Source organism: Eretmochelys imbricata, chromosome 13, assembly GCF_965152235.1.
Source record: "Eretmochelys imbricata isolate rEreImb1 chromosome 13, rEreImb1.hap1, whole genome shotgun sequence".
Taxonomy (NCBI): Eukaryota; Metazoa; Chordata; order Testudines; family Cheloniidae; genus Eretmochelys; species Eretmochelys imbricata.
Genome location: NC_135584.1, coordinates 27,430,002 through 27,449,073, shown reverse-complemented (window position 1 = coordinate 27,449,073; position 19,072 = coordinate 27,430,002).

Genomic DNA, 19,072 nt, shown 5'->3' with positions numbered 1-19,072 from the left:
AATGCTCAGGGAAATTAGAGAGTTCTACAAAAACAGAAAACCCAGTAATAATGGGGTATTTCAACTATCCCCATGTTGACTGGGTATATGTCACCTCAGGACAGGATGCAGAGATAAAATTTCAAGACACCATTCATGACTGCTTCTTGGAACAGCTAGTCCTGGAACCCACAAGGGAAGAAGCAATTCTTGATTTAGTCCTAAGTAGTACTCAAGATCTGATCCAAGAGGTGAATGAACCACTGAACCACTTGGTAATAGTGACCGTACTTTAATTACATTTAACCTCCTTGTGTGTATGTGGATGGGGGGAGGGGTGGGAGATACCAAAGAAACCCACCACAATAGCATTTTAACTTCAAAAAGGTGAACTACACAAAAATGAGAAAGCTAGTTAAATGGAAATTAAAAGGAACAGTCATAAGGGTGAAATGCCTGCAAACCACATGGAGACTATTTAAAAACACCATGATAGAGGCTCAAACTTAATATATCCCCAATTTAAAAAAAAAAACCAATAAGAGAACCCAAATAAATGCCACATGGCTAAAAAGCAGAGTAAAAGAGGTGTTTGGAGGCAAAAAGGCATCCTTTAAAAAATGGAAATCAAATCCTACTGAGGAAAATAGAAAGTAACATAAACTCTGGCAAGTCAAATGTAAAAGTATAATTAGGCAGCCCAAGAAAGAATTTGAACAACGACTAGCTAAAGACACAACAACTAAGAGCATTTTTTTAAAATATATCCGAAGCAGGAAGCCTGCCAAAACAATCAGTGGGGCTACTGGATGATTAAGGTGCTAAAGGAGCACTCAAGGAAGTGCTTGTGGTCACCAGGGCCAGGTGGGATTCACCCAAGAGTTCTGAAGGAAATCAAAATATGAAATTGCAGAAATACTAACTGTGGTATGTAACCTATTGTTTAAATCAGACTCTGTACCAGATGACTGGAGGGTAGATAATATAACAATGATTTTTTAAAAATGTTTCTAGAGGCAATCCTGGCAATTACAAGCCGGTAATCCTAATTTCAGTACCAGGTAAACTGGTTGAAACAGAAACTGGTAAAGAACAGAATTATCAGACACAGATAAACATGACATGTTGTGGAAGTGTCAACATGGTTTTGTAAAGCAAAATTGTGCCTCATCAATTTACTAGAATTTTTTGAGGGTGTCAACAAGCATATTGACAAGGGTGATCCAGTCAATATAGCATATTTGGACTTTCAGAAAGTCTTCAACAAGGTCCCTCACCCAACTTCTTATGGAAGCTAAGCAGCCCTGGGATAAGAGGGAAAGTCCTCTCATTGATCAGTAAACTAGTTAAAAGATAGGAAACAAAGGGTAGAAATAAATGGTCAGTTTTCACAGTGGAGAGAGGTAAATAGCGGGGTCCCCCAAAGATCTGTACTGGGACCAGTGGTGTTCATCATATTCATAAACCATCTGGGAAAAGGGGTAAACAGTGAAGTGACAAAGTTTAGAGACAATATAAAATTACTCAAGATAATTAAGTCCAAATCTGACTGCAAAGAGTTACAAAGGGATCTCACAAAATGGATGACCGGACAAGAAAATGGCAGATGAAATACAATGTTGATAAATGCAAAGCAATATGCATTGGAAAACATAATCCCAGTTATACCTGCAAAATGATGGAGCCTAAATTAGCTGTTACCACATTCAAGAAAGGGATTTTGAAGTCATTGTGGATTGTTCTCTGAAAACATCTGCACAATGTACAACAGCAGTCGAAGCTAACAGAATGTTAGAAACCATTAGGAAAGGGGTAGAAAATAAGACAGAAAATATCATAATGGCACTATATAAATCGATGGTATGTCCACGTCTTAAATTCTGGACACCTCATCTCCAAAATGGCATATTAGAATTGGAAAAGACAGCAAAGGGCAACAAAAATTACGAGGGGTATCGGACAGGTTCCATATGAGGAGAGATTTAAAAGACGGGGACTGTTCATTTTAGAAAAGAGACGACTAAGGGAGGATATGGTGTGGAGAAATGGTGTGGAGAAATGTTATTTATCCCTTCACATAACAGAAGAACTAGGGGTCACCTGATGAAATTAATAGGCAGCATGTTTAAAACAAGCAAAAGGCAGTATTTCTTCACACAATGTGCAGTTTATCTGTGGAACTCATTGCCAGGGGATGTTGTCTATGGGGTGTGATTTTTTTCCACATGCACAGCTAATGTAGCTGGCATAACTTGTAGTGCAGACCAGACCATAGTTTTTATTTGGCAGAAGATATAAATTATGGCCTACAACACTTCCTTCCCGTTCTGTGTTTCCACTAATGAAACTCAGTCGTGCTCTGCAGCGCCCCCATCCTGCTGCCATTCCACACATCCTCTGCATAGCTGAGATTGCCAGTTGTGGGCCAACCAAGTAGCAACTTTATTAGATCGACCTACAGTATGTTCAGAGCTAACAAAATTCATTTCACTGTGATCTGGGCAGTATTTGAACTCATTTCCGCTAGCCTTTCATTCCTGTATGCACTGCAACAGCCCATCAGCCAGCCCCCTCCCCGTGTCTTCTTCTGATGCAGTGGTAATTTCAGCCTTAATGTATTAAAAATATAATTTTTCATGAGCCATTTCCCAGCTGTCATTGTGATCCTGTCACAGCAGGAGGCTCAGCAGTGTAATCACATCTCGGCTGCCTCTCAACGTGAGGCCAGGAGGGTTGCAGCCGCTTAGCTTTATTATGTTGAACGTTTGGACGAAGTTATTTAAAGCTTGTGTGAGGTGGCCTCTGATTAGAGAGCTGCTTCGGCTTTTGATCTAGGAAACGATGCTATCATGCTAAAGCTTTCCCAACTGAGTCTGAATTATCCTGCCATATTCTTCACATTACTGCTGATTACAGAATGGGCCCGAGGCCTGGAGATACCCGCAACCAGCTCTGAACTGGAGCTTCCTGGGAGGCAATTTGAGCTAATCTGGAAGAGGGTGTACGTGATCATGGGGGGCGGGTATAAGAGGCTGGGAAGGCTAAGCCTCCCCAAATGGGGCAAGAAATGCCAGATGTGGCACACCTCCCTTTGGAGGCGCACCGGCCCGCCGCCTTTGGAATGCTGCTGCCGAAAGCACCCGAGAAGCAGCAGGGGCGGGCACCAGCTGCCGGCTCGTGGCTCTGCCCGGAGGCCTTGCCCCCACTCAGCCTCTTCCCTCGTGGTCTCGCCAGCACTGCTCCTCTTCTCCCAGGCCCCCTCGCCCACCACTCGCCCCTCTCTGCTCTCGCTCCGCCCATTGCTTGCCCTTAAAGCAGGAGGGGGCAGAAAGGAGTGAGCGATGGGGGCTCAGGGGAGGGCGTGGAGAGGTGCGAGCAGTGGGCCAAGAGGGCCTGGAGGGAAAAGGGGGAATGGGGGTGGGGCCTCGGGGGAAGAGGCCGAGCGGGACTGGGGCCTCGGGGCAGAGTGGGAGTGGAGTGCAGGCAGGGCCTCATGGGAGAAAGCGGAATGGGGGCAGGGCCCCACTTCCATTTCTAGGGAGCTTCCAGTGCTTGCACTGAGCCTCTCCAAACACAAGAGTCACACGCTGCCTAGGTACGTGATCATGTCTAATATTAATTAAAAGCCTCAACATAAGTTACCATTATGTTGCACTAGGTATTGCACACAGGTAGAATTGGATACAGTCCCTCTACCTTGGAGACCTTACAATCCAAAGCCAGACAAACAGATGACCACCACCTTCCCTCAGGCTCGTGTCCAGACCCAGTTCTTCATTGCCCCTTTGACTTATAATCTTGCGGCGTCTCCCTCTATGACCACCCAGAAGGCTCTGCTGCCTCCCGATCCACGGGCAGTGGCTGCAAGGAGGGATGGAGTGAGATTGTAGGGGATGGCGCTAGAGAATCGTGGGCGGGAAGGGAGCCTCAGATTTTGGTTAACTACACATAAATATCCCAGCTGGGCTTTTCCTGAGCTATCACTAGCTTTTGCTTCGGAGATACCATTACTGGAGCAATACCAAGAGCACAAGCACAAGCTGAGACTGTGATGAATGGCACCTTAGATTTAATGCCCTAGATAGAGCAATAGATACATATAGATGGGATACATATGAAGACAGATGGACAGAAAAATAGATTTCCCATTTGTGAGCTGCTTTTCACTTGCCTAGTTGTGTATTGCTGAGTATACATTTTTTATATGGAAGCCAGCTGAAGTTCAGCAGAAATCTAATCTATCTGTCTATCTAACCTATCTAATCTATCCATCTAATCTGGCTTTGAACATTTCCTAGAACAGCCAGATTCTGGGTTCACCTGATCTCCTCTGGAAGTTTGACTCAGAGAACGCTTTGTCCCCAGCTCTCAGGTGAATTGACGCAGAGAAGCACAGCTGTTATGGGTGACTCAGATCAGAATTCAGTCTTGGATTTAGATTGGGCTTGAGCCATTAATTACAGATATCTTGGATCAAGTCCTGAGGTCCTTTCTCCATTTTCTCAGAATTCACTGGGAGTTTCGCTTGAAAAAGGACTGAGTACAAATTAAGGACCTTGGGATTTGGCCCCTTAAGTATACGAATATGAAGAGCCAGTTCTGAGAGGTGCTGAATGCTGAGCAAGCACCTGCAGGTCCTACAGTAAACCCCCTTCCCAGGCTGGAGTGGCTCAGTTACCCACATGTAACCAAGAGAAGCCTGGGAAAGACAATAGGGGAAGAGAGGAACTGAACATGTGTAGTGTCTTCCTTACTATCCACATGGGGAGTGAGGCTCTTTGCAGGCTAAATGGGCCAGGCGGCCTGAAAATGGTGCCGCCTCCCCCCCGTGACAGCCCTGCGCCGGGAAGAATCACGCTGAAGAGGACTCCCTGCAGCTGGCAATTGGGAGGAGGGAGGCAAGAGCACTCAGCAGGACCCACAAGCCAGAATCAGCATCATAGAAGCTGTTCCCATGCCTCTTGCATGCCCCTGCTAGAGCCGCATGGGATTTACTGCAGACTGAGAGAGGGAACGACTCCCCATGGCCTCAGCAGAGAGGGGTGAGGAGACACATTAGGGGAACGAAAATGCGTTACACAAGTTCTCTCTCCCTTAGGCAGCTCCGTGGCTGCCAGCTCCAGGGGGCATGGATCCCTCCCTTTCCCCTTCTGATGTTTCAAGCAGACCACACGCAGCATGTAGCATCCCAATGCCTGGCTCGCAGAGACTTACACAACCTTACTGACATCAAGATGTGACTGTGAGTTCTTCAAAGCAGGGATCCAGTTGTCACACCTGTGCATAAACCACCTCGCCCAGCGCTGATGCTGTATAATCTCAGGAGCTGAAAGCTGGTGGGAGCAGCTCTCAATATGTCACTGCTCTTGAGTTTAAACTGTAAACCCTTGCTCTGATCAAACCTCACCACCAGCCCTAGCCTACCCTTAATGCAGGACCTAACCCCAACACTACCTCCTCTGCCAAGCTGCATTTCTAGCACAGTCTAATAAGTTTAGAGAGGATCTGCTTAAATGTGTTGGGCCAGGTTAGTCTTCGGTGTCTACTGGCCCAACTACTGACTCCAATGGAGTAACACCAAGGATGAATCAGGATTGCTAGTCAACTTAAACCAAAATTAGCCAAAGTCTTTGGAAAGTGTCAGCACCAGAGGGTTTTGTTCTGACTTCATGGTCAATGAAAACACTTGCATAAACCTCACTGTCAGGAAAATGTGATGCTCCCCCTCCAATTGATTTGTCTCCCCCTAGATTCAAAGGCAAAGGCTGCCGTCCGTCATAACTATGGATGCTTCTCTTTACATCAGTAAGCAATGGTGAGTTGGAGCCTCTAGGGCAGAGCTTCTTGCTGGTCGCTTACAGAGAACTGGCTCATTACGTGGTGCTGGCACCTCCTCCTTATTCCCAGCTGCTAAATGGCATGAAAAGACAGCTAATAATACAAGGAATACTCACCTACTTTTACTTCTCCATGGCAACACAGGCTGTATTATTATTATGATCTGCATTTTTATTCCCGTAATGGCTAAAGGAACCAGGTGAAACCAAGGCCCCGCTGTGCTCTGTGCCGTACACACACAGTGTGTGAGAGAGTTGCTACCCCAAAGACCTTACAATGTAAATAGAGATGACGGAAAAAGGGTGTAAGGTGAATCAGAGGCAGAGAGAGAGGCAGTGACTGGCCCTAGGTTGCCGAGCAGGCCAGTGGCAGAGCCAGAAATGCTTCCCAGATCTCCTGATTCCCAGTCCAAGGCTTTAACTGCTGGATCCTGCTACCTCAGGCCTGGTTTGTGATTGCAAATGACAGGGGAAGTGTCCATGAGCCAACATAGAAACATAGAATATCAGGGTTGGAAGTGACCTCACGAGGTCATTTAGTCCAACCCCCTGCTCAAAGCAGGACCAATCCCCAACTAAATCATCCCAGCCAGGGCTTTGTCAAGCCTGACCTTGAAAACCTCTAAGGAAGGAGATTCCACCACCTCCCTAAGTAACCCATTCCAGTGCTTCACCACCCTCCTAGTCAAAAAGTTTTTCCTAACATCCAACCTAAACATCCTGCACTGCAACTTGAGACCATTACTCCTTGTTCTGTCATCTGGTACCATTGAGAATAGTCTAGACACATCCTCTTTGGAACTCCCCTTCAAGTAGTTAAAAGCAGCTATCAAATCCCCCCTCATTCTTCTCTTTTGCAGACTGAACAATCCCAGTTCCCTCAGCCTCTCCTCATAAGTCATGTGCTCCAGCCCCCTAATAATTTTTGTTGCCCTCCGCTGGACTCTTTCCAAATTTTCCACATCCACATGAGACAATCGCTCCATTAAAATGTGCCCCATAGTTGTGACATCAGTCTCCTGGCAGCTTCTGATTTCCAGCTCAGCTTGCCTCTGCACAATGGCTGCCAGTGACGGGAAGTGGCTGTTTGCTCAGCAGACTCCTGCTCTCTCTGAATGACTCTGTGCTCTTTAGGCCCAGTCTACACTTTAAAGTCAGGTCGGCGTAGCTACATCAGTCAGAGGTGTGAAAAATCCACAACCCATACAGACCTACCTATGCCGACCAAACGCCCCGTGTAGAGCAGCTGTGTCGATGGAAGAATGCTCCCATCGCTTGGGGAGGTGGTGATCCTACACTGATAGAAAAGCCCTTCCATCACTGTAGGCTGTACCTACTCTATGGGGTTATGCCAACATAGTTACGGCAACATAGCTATGCCGGTGTAGTCTCCAGAGTGTAGACATACCCTTAGACAAGCCAGCTCCGCTGACCAGGGGTGGGGGACAGGGTGTAAATGGAAAACAAACACACACCATTTAGTAATAGTTTCTGCCTTGCTCTGGACCTGCTGCCAGCAATGTTATAGAGGGGTGCAGGGGAAGAAGTGGGTAAGTCCCATTCACTCTTTGGCATGTACTTCTGTACCAGATCTGGACTGGTCACAGAGCTTGCTTACACACACCACCTGTGTTACTCATAAGATTCTTAATGCACTGAGAATATGGCTGAGGTTAGCTCAAATAAGGTATTTTGCACACAGTGCCACCTTGTGGCAGAACAGTATAGTATAGTTTAACATTCTGTTCTGTCTCCTGTTTAAGTTCTACATTCCTACCATTTTCAATATATTTATACTCTCACACTGTCTTTGAAGTTCAGTTGGTATCAGTCTGTTAAGTGTGGAATTGTGCTGGATTCCTAACTACATGACCCTAACATGTAACGACTTGGTCATGTGGCTGTCCATTAATTGCAACGACTGGCTGCAGTTGGTTTAGAATCCTTGAGTCTTCTCGTTCTGCATCTGCCATCTGTAAGGTATGCTCCGTTGATTGTTCTTTCAGAGGAACAAAGTATAGATGTTGACAGCTTCTGTTAAACTCTCCACTGTTGGTCTTGATCATGTATGAACATATGATCTGAGCACTGATTCTATTTCTTTACGACAGCTGGAGTTCTCCATCCTTTTTCTCCATCCAGTTTGACACAAACATGGTCACCAGGTTCCACACCCGGCAATTCTCTAGCTGCGTGACATCTACTGTAAACGTGTTCCTAAGCTCGTTTAGCTTTTTTACCTGATTTGGCTACTCTCTTCACATCTGACCACTTTGGAAATAGGTTATTTTCTAAAGTTGGAACAGTAGTTCTGAGTTGTCTTCCCATCAGGAGCTGTGCTGGACTACATCCAGCACCTACTGTTGGTGCTGATCTGTAATTCTGAAGAGCAAGGAATGGATCTTCCTGCCATAGGATTTTTTTTGGCTGTCTGTACAGCTTTCTCAGCCTCTCCATTCGCTTGTGGGTAATGTCGGTTGCTATTTCATTCAGAATTACTTAAATTCTGCTGCCGTGAATTGTGGCCTGTTGTCCGTCACTAGTTGTTCTGGAATACTGAAATCAGCACAAGTGCACTTAAGTTTCTCAATAACACTGCAATATATTATGTCTTTCAAGTACATTATTTCTATAAACCTGAAAAAATAATCCACGACAACAAGGAAATGATGTCTTGTGAATTTGCATCAATCAAAGCTAGTCTCTTCCAAGGTCTATCTGGTAGAGGTGTTTGTACACTGTATGGTTCAATGTTATCTCTTAAGTTGATTTGTACTGTATCTACTCTCAAAAGTCCAATATCATCAAGTATGCCATTGAGTTCTTCCACCGTTCTCACTAGGCTCATGATGGCTCACACAATGTGACTGAGAAGTTGTTGGTCATCTTTTGATCCCATCTGCTCTGAATGCACAGCTTTTGTCTTTGTAAGTTGTTTCTTTGGTGAACAGGCCCATGCAGTTCAGAATCCCTCCAGGGCTAGTCAGAGCTGTGTCAGGTGTGGGAGGGGTTGATGGTGATGGTCCCTTCTGAAATGACTGTGATGTCAGCTGCTGGGTTGCTAGCCTGGTCACGAACCTTCACTTTTTCTCTCCAGGCAGGCTTTAGGTCATCACAAGTGATAGATCCCGGGAACAATGGCTCTATAACACAAGTCAATTCCCTGATTGCTTTCGAGCAGCCAACAGCTGCAAAATGTCCATATTTCCTGCAATTATTACACTGTGTGCCTCTGGATGGACACACATCATCTCTTGGATTATGACTTTTTCCACCCCTTGTGCATGTAGGCTGGAATTTGTTCTCTCTCCTTGCCTCCAGGGTTTAACGATAATGACTTGTAACACTCAAGTGTCTGTTTACCCTTGCTAAGCTAGTTTCAGGTTTTTCAAGTTTGTCAAGTTGTTCTATGTTCTGCTGAGTCACCAGCTCAGACTGCTTTGCTCCCTGTGTATGTGTTTGTTGGCTCTCCTGCTGACAAAATCTTCCACCCCCCACAAGCGGCGTTTGCGTTGTCGGCAGGAAAGCGCTCCTGCCAACAATGCACTGTTCATACTGGCACCTGTCACGGCAAAACTTTTGTCTTGGGAGGGTGGGGGGTGGCTAACACCTCTGAAAGACAAGAGTTTTGTTGTTCAATTGCCAGCGTAGACATAGCCTAAGTCTGTCTTCAATGATAGCTGCTGTGCAAAGGTTTTATCTGTTCACCCAATAACCAGCCTGTTTCTATTTTCATGTTTTGCATTCCCAAAATCAGTTTTCAGCCAATGTATGCAGAGCTTTTATAAAACATTCAACATTTTCCTCTCGTTCTTGGATTCTCAGGTGAAAACATGCTCTTTCATAAACCACATTTCTCTGAAGTATGAAGTATGCATCAAAAATAGTCAGAACCCTTTCCTAGTCATCTTTGTGACTATCTTCAGTAAAGTCAAAGGATTTAAAGATATGCTCTGCCTGATTCCCCATAGCATAAATTAAAGAAGATACCTGGATAGCTTGAGTTTCTTTGTGGAACTTGGTGGCAATGCAAAATCTTGCAAAATATTGTTTCCAGTCTGTCCATTGTGAATATTTCTCAAAGATGAAGTTCTCTGGGGGTATTGAAGAGTGACATGAGGAGGAGATCTTGCAACATTTGTTGTTTTGTTCCTTCTGTCTGCAACCTGTCTTGCTGTTTTCCTTCTGTTTCTGTTCTTAGTTTACTCCTGACACCATGTCCTGTATTTCTGGATCAGATATGAACTGGTCAGAGATCTTGCTTATGCACACCAGATGTGTTTATCATAAGACCCTTTGATACTGTGCCAGACATGGCTCAGGTTAGCTTAAATAAGGCATGTTACACACAGCACCACCTAGTGGCTGAAAGGCTGATACGGTTTAACATTCCATTACACTTTTTTCCATATTACATGCAAACACATGGAACCAAGAGGGTTCCCAGAGCAGTTATAGGAGTCCTAAAGGAGGGAAAAGAACTGCGGGTACATCTGGGTTGTGATTCCCACTCGAGCAGACATACTTTCACTAGCTTTCACTAAGCTACTGTGCCAAAAATAGAATGTAGCTATTCCAGCATGAGCTGCAGAAAGGGGGCTAGCCACACCAAGTATTTGCCCATAGAATCATAGAATATCGGGATTGGAAGGGACCTCAGGAGGTCATCTAGTCCAACCCCCTGCTTAAAGCAGGACCAATCCCCAATTAAATCATCCCAGCCAGGGCTTTGTCAAGCCTGACCTTAAAAACTTCTAAGGAAGGAGATTCTACCACCTCCCTAGGTAACGCATTCCAGCATTTCACCACCCTCCTAGTGAAAAAGTTTTTTCCTAATATCGAACCTAAACCTCCCCCACTGCAACTTGAGACCATTACTCCTTGTCCTGTCATCTGCTACCACTGAGAACAGTCTAGAACCGTCCTCTCTGGAACCACCTCTCAGGTAGTTGAAACCATCCAAGATCCTACGCACATATGCCACGACAACACTTTATTTTTAACAGGCTACCTAGATGAGAGCAAGCACAAGTATGTCTACTTGAGCTGAGAATCATACCTCCATCTCAAAGTGTAGACATACCCTGAATTCCATCCTCACGCGTCCATACTGGCATACCGACCTGGAGAGGCCAAAAATGTTCTCTCCTTGCGTTCATTATCCACTGAGACCCTTCCTCACTTCAGGATCCAGGAGGCCTGGAAGTTAAAGAATAAGCAGCAATGGGTCTGTAGGGATAGTCTATCCTGCCCTATCCACACCTGGGCCACCCTGCCACCGTATCAGCAAACAAGGGCTGTTCCTGTACATTCTAGTCACCTCAATCTCCTCTAAAACTACCAGTTAAGAGCAAAATTAAAGATTTATTTTCTATCCTTTCTTGAAGCAAAATGAATGGATCTAATATTTTGGCTAGAAATAGATGCCTTTGTCAAGCAGCTGCAACAAAACCTGCTGAGGCATTGGGTACCAGTAGAGAAACAATAAAGAAAACAGTAAAGGAATCATCTCTGTGCCTGCAACTCTCTCTCCCTCTTGTGTCTCTAAAAAGTTCAGGCACAAATGGGGTCCTTTAAGCTAAACAAATTCAAACTGGAAATACGATGTAAATAGTCAACAGTGAGGGTAATTATCCATTGGGACAACTTACCAAGGGTCGTGGTGGATTCTCCATCACTGGCAATTTTTAAATGAAGACTGGATGTGTTACGAAAAGATCTGCTCTCCTTTAGACAGGAATTATGTCAGGGAAGTTCTATATCCTCTGTTACACAGGAGGTCAGACGAGATAATCACAGTGTTCCCAGCTGGCCTTAAAATTGATGAATCTATGAATACGACAACATTTATGACCTATAATGCACCCATTTAACTCTTTCCTCCACTTTACTAAGTAACAGGCAACACAAGAAAACGTGCTTGGAAACATGCCCCTATGCATAACTGTAAGAGAGGTTCCTTGAGAATAAGTATTGAAAGATCAGGTATGGAGTGAGATCACTTTGTGAAAAGTGTTTGCCCATGGGAGAGATGGTGTTTTTGTCTTTTATCATTTTTCTGTGGGTGAGTTCATTCGAGAGCAGAGTTATTCTCTGGTTTCACCTAAATTGTTGTTACTGGGGATTTGGTGCACTGGAGGAGATACACCACGTGTTGTGATAGGTATGTGTAGGACCCACAAATCTTGAAAGGTGTGTTGTTGGGGTATCAATCACTGTAGCAGTGGAGATGCATCTGCAGGTTTTCTATCTGTTGTTCTGGCAGGGTCTGGTGCTGCTTTGAGTTGGTGAGTCCTGGTCTGTGGGGAGCTTGCTTCTGATGATCAACTTGGTGAGGGTGGGGGGTTGTTTGAAGGCTAGAAGAGGGAAGTTAAGAACAATTACTTTCAGGACATGGTCCTATAGAGTTTGGGTTGTAATAATTTAATGGGTTCTAATGCAGGGTGGCAGGTGTGTGGTCAGTGGGTTTCTTTCTCCTGTATCGAAGCAGGTTTTCCCAGGGTGTTTGGGTGGCCCTTTCCATGATGTGATCTACTTCTTTGGTGGAGTGTCCTTGTTTAGTGAAGGTAATTTTAAGTGTGTTTAAGTGTGTATCCCAGACTTTCTCTTCAGAGCAAATTCTGTGGTAGCTGAGTGCCTGGCTACAGATAATAGATTATTTGGTGTGTCTGGATAGGTTGCTAGACCTGTGGAGGTATGTGTGGGGATCTGTGGGTTTCTTGTATATAGTCATTCATAGAATCATAGAATCATAGAATATCAGGGTTGGAAGGGACCTCAGGAGGTCATCTAGCCCAACCCCCTGCTTAAAGCAGGACCGATCCCCAATTAAACATCCCAGCCAGGGCTTTGTCAAGCCTGACCTTAAAAACTTCTAAGGAAGGAGATTCCACCACCTCCCTAGGTAAAGCATTCCAGTGTTTCACCACCCTCCTAGTGAAAAAGTTTTTCCTAATATCCAACCTAAATCTCCCCCCACTGCAACTTGAGACCATTACTCCTTGTTCTGTCATCTGCTACCACTGAGAACAGTCTAGAACCATCCTCTTTGGTAGTTGAAAGCAGCTATCAAATTCCCCCTCATTCTTCTCTTCCGTAGACTAAACATCCCCAGTTCCCTCAGCCTCTCCTCATAACTCATGTGTTCTAGTCCCCTAATCATTTTTGTTGCCCTCTGCTGGACTCTTTCCAATTTTTCCACATCCTTCCTGTAGTGTGGGGCCCAAAACTGGACACAGTACTCCTGATGAGGCCTCACCAGTGTCGAATAGAGGGGAACGATCACGTCCCTCAATCTGCTGGAAATGCCCCTACTTATACATCCCAAAATGCCATTGGCCTTCTCGGCAACAAGGGTACACTGTTGACTCATATCCAGCTTCTCATCCACTGTAACCCCTAGGTCCTTTTCTGCAGAACTGCTGCCGAGCCATTCGGTCCCTAGTCTATAGCGGTGCATTGGATTCTTCCGTCCTAAGAGCAGGACTCTGCACTTGTCCTTGTTGAACCTCATCAGATTTCTTTTGGCCCAATCCTCCAATTTGTCTAGATCCCTCTGTATCCTATCCCTACTCTCCAGCGTATCTACCTCTCCTCCCAGTTTAGTGTCATCTGCAAACTTGCTGAGGGTGCAATCCACCCCATCCTCCAGATCATTTATGAAGATATTGAACAAAACCAGCCCCAGGACCGACCCTTGGGGCACTCCACTTGATACCGGCTGCCAACTAGACATGGAGCCATTGATCACTACCTGTTGAGCCCGACAATCTAGTCAGCTTTCTATCCACCTTAAAGTCCATTCATCCAGCTCATACTTCTTTAACTTGCTGGCAAGAATACTGTGGGATACAGTGTCAAAAGCTTTGCTAAAATCAAGGAACAACATGTCCACTGCTTTCCCTTCATCCACAGAACCATTATCTTGTCATAGAAGGCAATTAGATTAGTCAGGCATGACTTGCCCTTGATGAATCCATGCTGACTGTTCCTGATCACTTTCCTCTCCTCTAAGTGCTTCAGAATTGATTCCTTGAGGACCTGCTCCATGATTTTTCCAGGGACTGAGGTGAGGCTGACTGGCCTGTAGTTCCCAGGATCCTCCTTCTTCCCTTTTTCAAAGATGGGCACTACATTAGCCTTTTTCCAGTCGTCCTGAGGTTCCATTCCTGAGGTTCCATTGTTTCAGCTGATCGTGGTGTCCCCAGGTTGGCCTGCTTTACTTTGTCCTCTCCTGGATCAATGTCCGTGCCACGCTGGCTGCCCTTCCTCAGATATGCTCCTTGTCAATTCCACAACCTCTCCTACGTATTAGCACACCCCATGTGAATAGTGGTATTGCAAGTACCCACTTGGCCAGCTGTTCATGGGGTGGCAGGTGCCTCGGGTAGCAGAGGCTCCGGCTTCCTCCTTTCCCCAAGGGTGCTCAACCCCTGCTCCGCCCCAGGCCCTGCCCCCATTCCACCACTTTCCCCAAGGCCCTGCCCCGGCTCTTCCCCAGGGGTGGCCACACCATGTTGCGCGATGGACACTTGACAAAATTATCATACTTAGTGACGGATATTGGGGGATGGGGGTTATGTCATTCAGTCATTCAATTTTTTGAACAATTACCACGGACCTCAAAATTTTTACCACGGATGCTTGTGTCCGTGTACGGACACGTTGCTGACCCCTGCTCTTCCCCATGCCCTGGGAGGGAAGGGGAGGAGTTGATCGGCCGGGCTGCCGGTGGGCACTGGAGGGTAGGGGAGAGCTGGCTGCTGGTGGGTGCCAAGCACCTGCTAATTTTTTTCCGTGGGTGCTCCAACCCTGGAGCATCCTTGGAGTTGGCGCCTATGTTGGGTAGCTTTTATCCACCTTTCTGTGAATCTCTGCTTTCTATTCTCACTGAACTGCTAGGCAACCAGAGCAAACAGGAAGAAAGTGCCCTGCCTGCACCACTGATATGGCCATGCACATCCGTTCCTATCACAAGTCAGCTTGTGCTTTCCATTTCTAACACAGCCTGGAGTGACCCAGCGAGCCTGTGAACATCCCTGCTAGAGCTATGTAAGAAGATGCCAAATTATTTTTCAGAGGGTTTGGGTTTTTTTGTTTCTATGTGTGTGTGTGTGTGTGTGTGTGTGTATCTATCTATCTATCTATCTATATCTCCCAAAAGACTTCTAGTTTTTCAACCAAAAAACAAAATGGAAAACTGAAAATAAATTCACGTTTTGAAAACTGTTTTCAGTAAAAATTTCAGTTTTCTAAAAACCCCAAATTGAATTTTTTAAAGAAAGTTGTTATAATTTTTTTTTGTTTGTGTTTTCTCGCTGAAGGAAAAAAACAGAAAATGTTGACCACACTGAAAATTTCCTGTGAACATTTTTGTTTTGGTCGTAAAGCTATTTTGTGTTAAAAATTTTTTGACCAACTCTTATCATAATTCTTAGAAGAAGGGAAGTAGAACAAATCTAACATCAACCTGGCAGATGAATGTTCCCTTAGGGGACTGAGAGCGTAGAGTCATTTACATAATATATTAGTTAAAAGGAAAGAAGAACATGACTTCATGTCATTGGTATCTTCAGCCAGGCTGGCTGGCACGATGAACTGTCCCTGTTCAGTGGGTCTGTGTAGGTGATGACTTTTGTCATAAGAAAGCCCCAAAAGATGGATCATTAACCATCACATCTACATGCCCATAAAGAATGGGATTTCAGGATGATGGATGAAGAACCTGAAGCTGCAAAGCATCTTTCCAGTAAGTCGATTGCACGACAGTACTGTATCTTCACACAGCAGACTTTAGTAAAGTACCACTGCATTCTCTGAACTAAAACTAATACTTATTAAAGTTAGATTCATGTAAAGTAATAATTATTTTACAATTTAATCTATGCACTACATTTTCATTGGGCCTTAAAGATGGCCCAATGGACAAGGCATTGGACTGGGAGTCAGGACATCTTGGTCCAATTCCTGACTTCCACATTGACTCATTCCATTGCCTTGGGCAAGTCACTTGACAAATGTGTGCCTCAAGTTACCCCACTGATGCGGACAATGGAGCTTACGGTGCGTTCTGTGAATGACAAGTTCTATGGTACATAAGTGCTAAGTGGTAGTACGGGGTAGTCAATTATTTTTTTTCAAGGTCCAAATTTCTTGATCAAGGTATAGTCAATGTCCAGAGTCCAGAGAAAATAATAAAAAATAATAATAATGATAAGTAAATAAAAAGATTTTGGGGTCTGTTCAAAAGCCTCTGACGGTCTGGATTTGGCCCCCAGTCTGACTATTGACTATCCCTAGTATTTATTATTAATGGCACTCTCAATATGTGCAAATGCATCAGTATGAATGTGCAAAACTTCATGTTTGCACATGCAAAGTGAGCAAGTGTTCCCAAAATACCTCTCTGTGCTGATAATTACATTGGCCAAATGCTGAGGTCCTTACTTAGGCAAAATTCTCATTGAAGTCAAAAGGAGTATTGCCTGATTAACTAATGAGCAAAAACTAAGAATGGAGCAATCAGGACTTTGCCCAAGTGGCACATGCAATTGCTTATTTGTGGTCATAAATATGGGATTTTCTGTGTTCAGTACAATGCTTTTGCCAAGTTTGTAAGTGTGAAAACAGAGGCCTGCTGAGAATTTGGCCCAAAAAGATCAACAAACAGCTGCCACAGCTTTAGAGGGATCTGTAAGCTTTCCATATCTCACAGGAATAATGCTGTGAATTTTTCTAGCAGCTTCATTCCCATAACTTTCCTGAGATTTTTTTTTCCCCCCATCTACTTTTTTTTTTATTCTGCTATTTAGAAATTGTCACTCTCTTCATAATACATTATTATTCCATTAGGATCACTTCAGCTAACAAACATTAAAGGTACAACTGCCCTGAGGTCTCCTAGTATGGTGTACATTAAAGTTTAATGCTGTATTGATGTGTGCATTGTGTTTCATATGAGCCAAACTGTTCCATTAACTATGCGCAAAGGGCTATGGAGTTAGAACATTTATCTCCACGGACGCTCCGGATTACTCTTTCCTGTTGCATGCCTTCGAGGCTAAACATTGAGTCTTCAATTTACGTAGAACTGTTAAAATTTTTAAACCTTTGTAAATGATGAACAATTTGTCAACGTAACAGCATTTTTGTCAGCCTTGGCTTGGGAGGATGAAGAAGTATTGGTGACTTTCCACTGGTCATTTTTTTTTCATTTAAAGCATGACTAGGGTAGAAACAGTATCTATGATTAATAGATAAATGTTTTATTAAACATATCAAGACCACAAAGATTTGTAACTTTAATAATCCAGTTTCTTATTTTAAATTCTATAACATTATTATTTATTGAACAACTGGGGATATTTCCTATAGGATCTTGGGTAGGAAAGCCATAACAAAATGGATTGCTATGCTATCTAGGGGAAGAAATATTCTAGTTGACTTAAGAGCATACTGACAAGGTATTTTTTCATAATTTGTAAAATAAATTTTTCACTGGCTATTTACAATAAGGGCCTATAAAGTTTGCAACTGAAATCTGTTTCCTTAGTTTATTTCCTCTGTTGCACATGTGTTTACTGCAGGGCTGCTGACGGAGGCTGGCGTGTTATTTTTTGCCAATTTTATATATAGCAATTTTTTTTAGTTGTGACTACGCTATGTAAAATGACATGGGAACTCTCTTATGCACAAAGTAGTCCTTAAGTCGGAGGTGACTATGCAAATGGGAATTGGAAGTGGAAATGGGGGACAGAATTTCATGCACTGCTCTATCTCTTTGGTTTGATCCAGTTTCATGGGGGTTTTACTTGATATTGTTCCGTTTATTAGACACATTGCTGAAAGTAAAGTATTATGATATAGAAATGTCAAAACCATGCAATCTACATATCAAATGTGACGTGGTACATTCCACAGTTACAATAATATGTCATAGAGATAATACATTACCCTTCGTTGTCTGGCAGAGTAACTAATATCACATATACAAATTGTAAAAAAACACACAAACAAACCAAAAACAAGTGTAATCAACGTTCACGGGGGCTGTACAGGTTAAACGGATGTACTGATGTATCTATCAGTACAGTTAGGATTAGAACTAATCAGGAATTTTCCAGCGAAAAATTGTTTCATCGGTACGTTTCCCATTTGTCAAAACTGAAACTATTTGCAGGACAATTGTTACAATAATCTGTAATCTACTCACCCCCTCTTTCAGTCCTTTGACTGCAGAGGTGTTAACAGGCCACTGTACTTTGAATGGTCCCTGTAATGGGGCACACTCACCTCTCACTAGCGCCCCCTGTCGCAGTGCATGTGCCTGCATGCTCTCGCTCAGTTCATGGTGGGTCTTTGCTGACTCAGCCCTCCGACCAAGTCTCACATAGTCTATATGTGAAATAAAAGCCAAACCCCTTCCGGAATATAAATCCAACCGGGCCTATCTCAAAGGCCTCAGTAATGTCTCTTGATCTGCAGCCCTATCTCTGGACTTGCTCCTCAGTCAGTCCAGCAGGGCCTATCACAGTACCCTGGTTTGAACAGTCTCAGCCCCTTCTGGGATCTCTCAAATTGTCCCTGCTCTTCAAGCAGTCCTGGCCCTGGTGTGGGGCATATCCCCCAGGGCTCCCTTCCTGGAAACTCTTTGCCTCTCTGGGTCTTTCTGGCCCCAGCTCTTCAGCTGGGCCACTACAAGAGTTCAGTTCCCCTTCCAGGGTGTATCAAAGTCCATGCCACTTTCCCAGTGGTTGGTGGGGGGGACCCAGGCCCGCCCTCTACTCTGGGTCCTAGCCCACGGACCCTATAGATAGGAGCTATCCGCCACAGCCCTTTAAATAATCTGTGTCGCTGCAACAATTCCCTGGGCCTCTTCCCCACGGCCCCAGTTCATGATTCGCCCTTACCTTGGGGCCTTGTCCTGGTTGACTCCCAGCAGCCAGCCTGGAACTCCTTTGCATTCCCCCAGCCTCTGCCAGCACTGGGCTTCTGTAGCTCCCTCAGCCAGCCAGGTGCACCATCCACGTTCTTCCAGCTCCAGCAAGGAACTGAACTCACTCGGGCCCTGCAGCTCTTCTTATACTAGCCTGCTGTACCTCAGGTGGCTGCTTCCCACACAGCCATTCTAGGCAGTTCAGAGGACCTCTCTACTGTCCTTTTCTGGGGCAGAGTGTGGCAGGGCCGCAAGGCCTCCAGACCTTGTCCACCCTGTCACTGTCCCTTACAATACAAGCTAACTACTTATGCTGAACCAT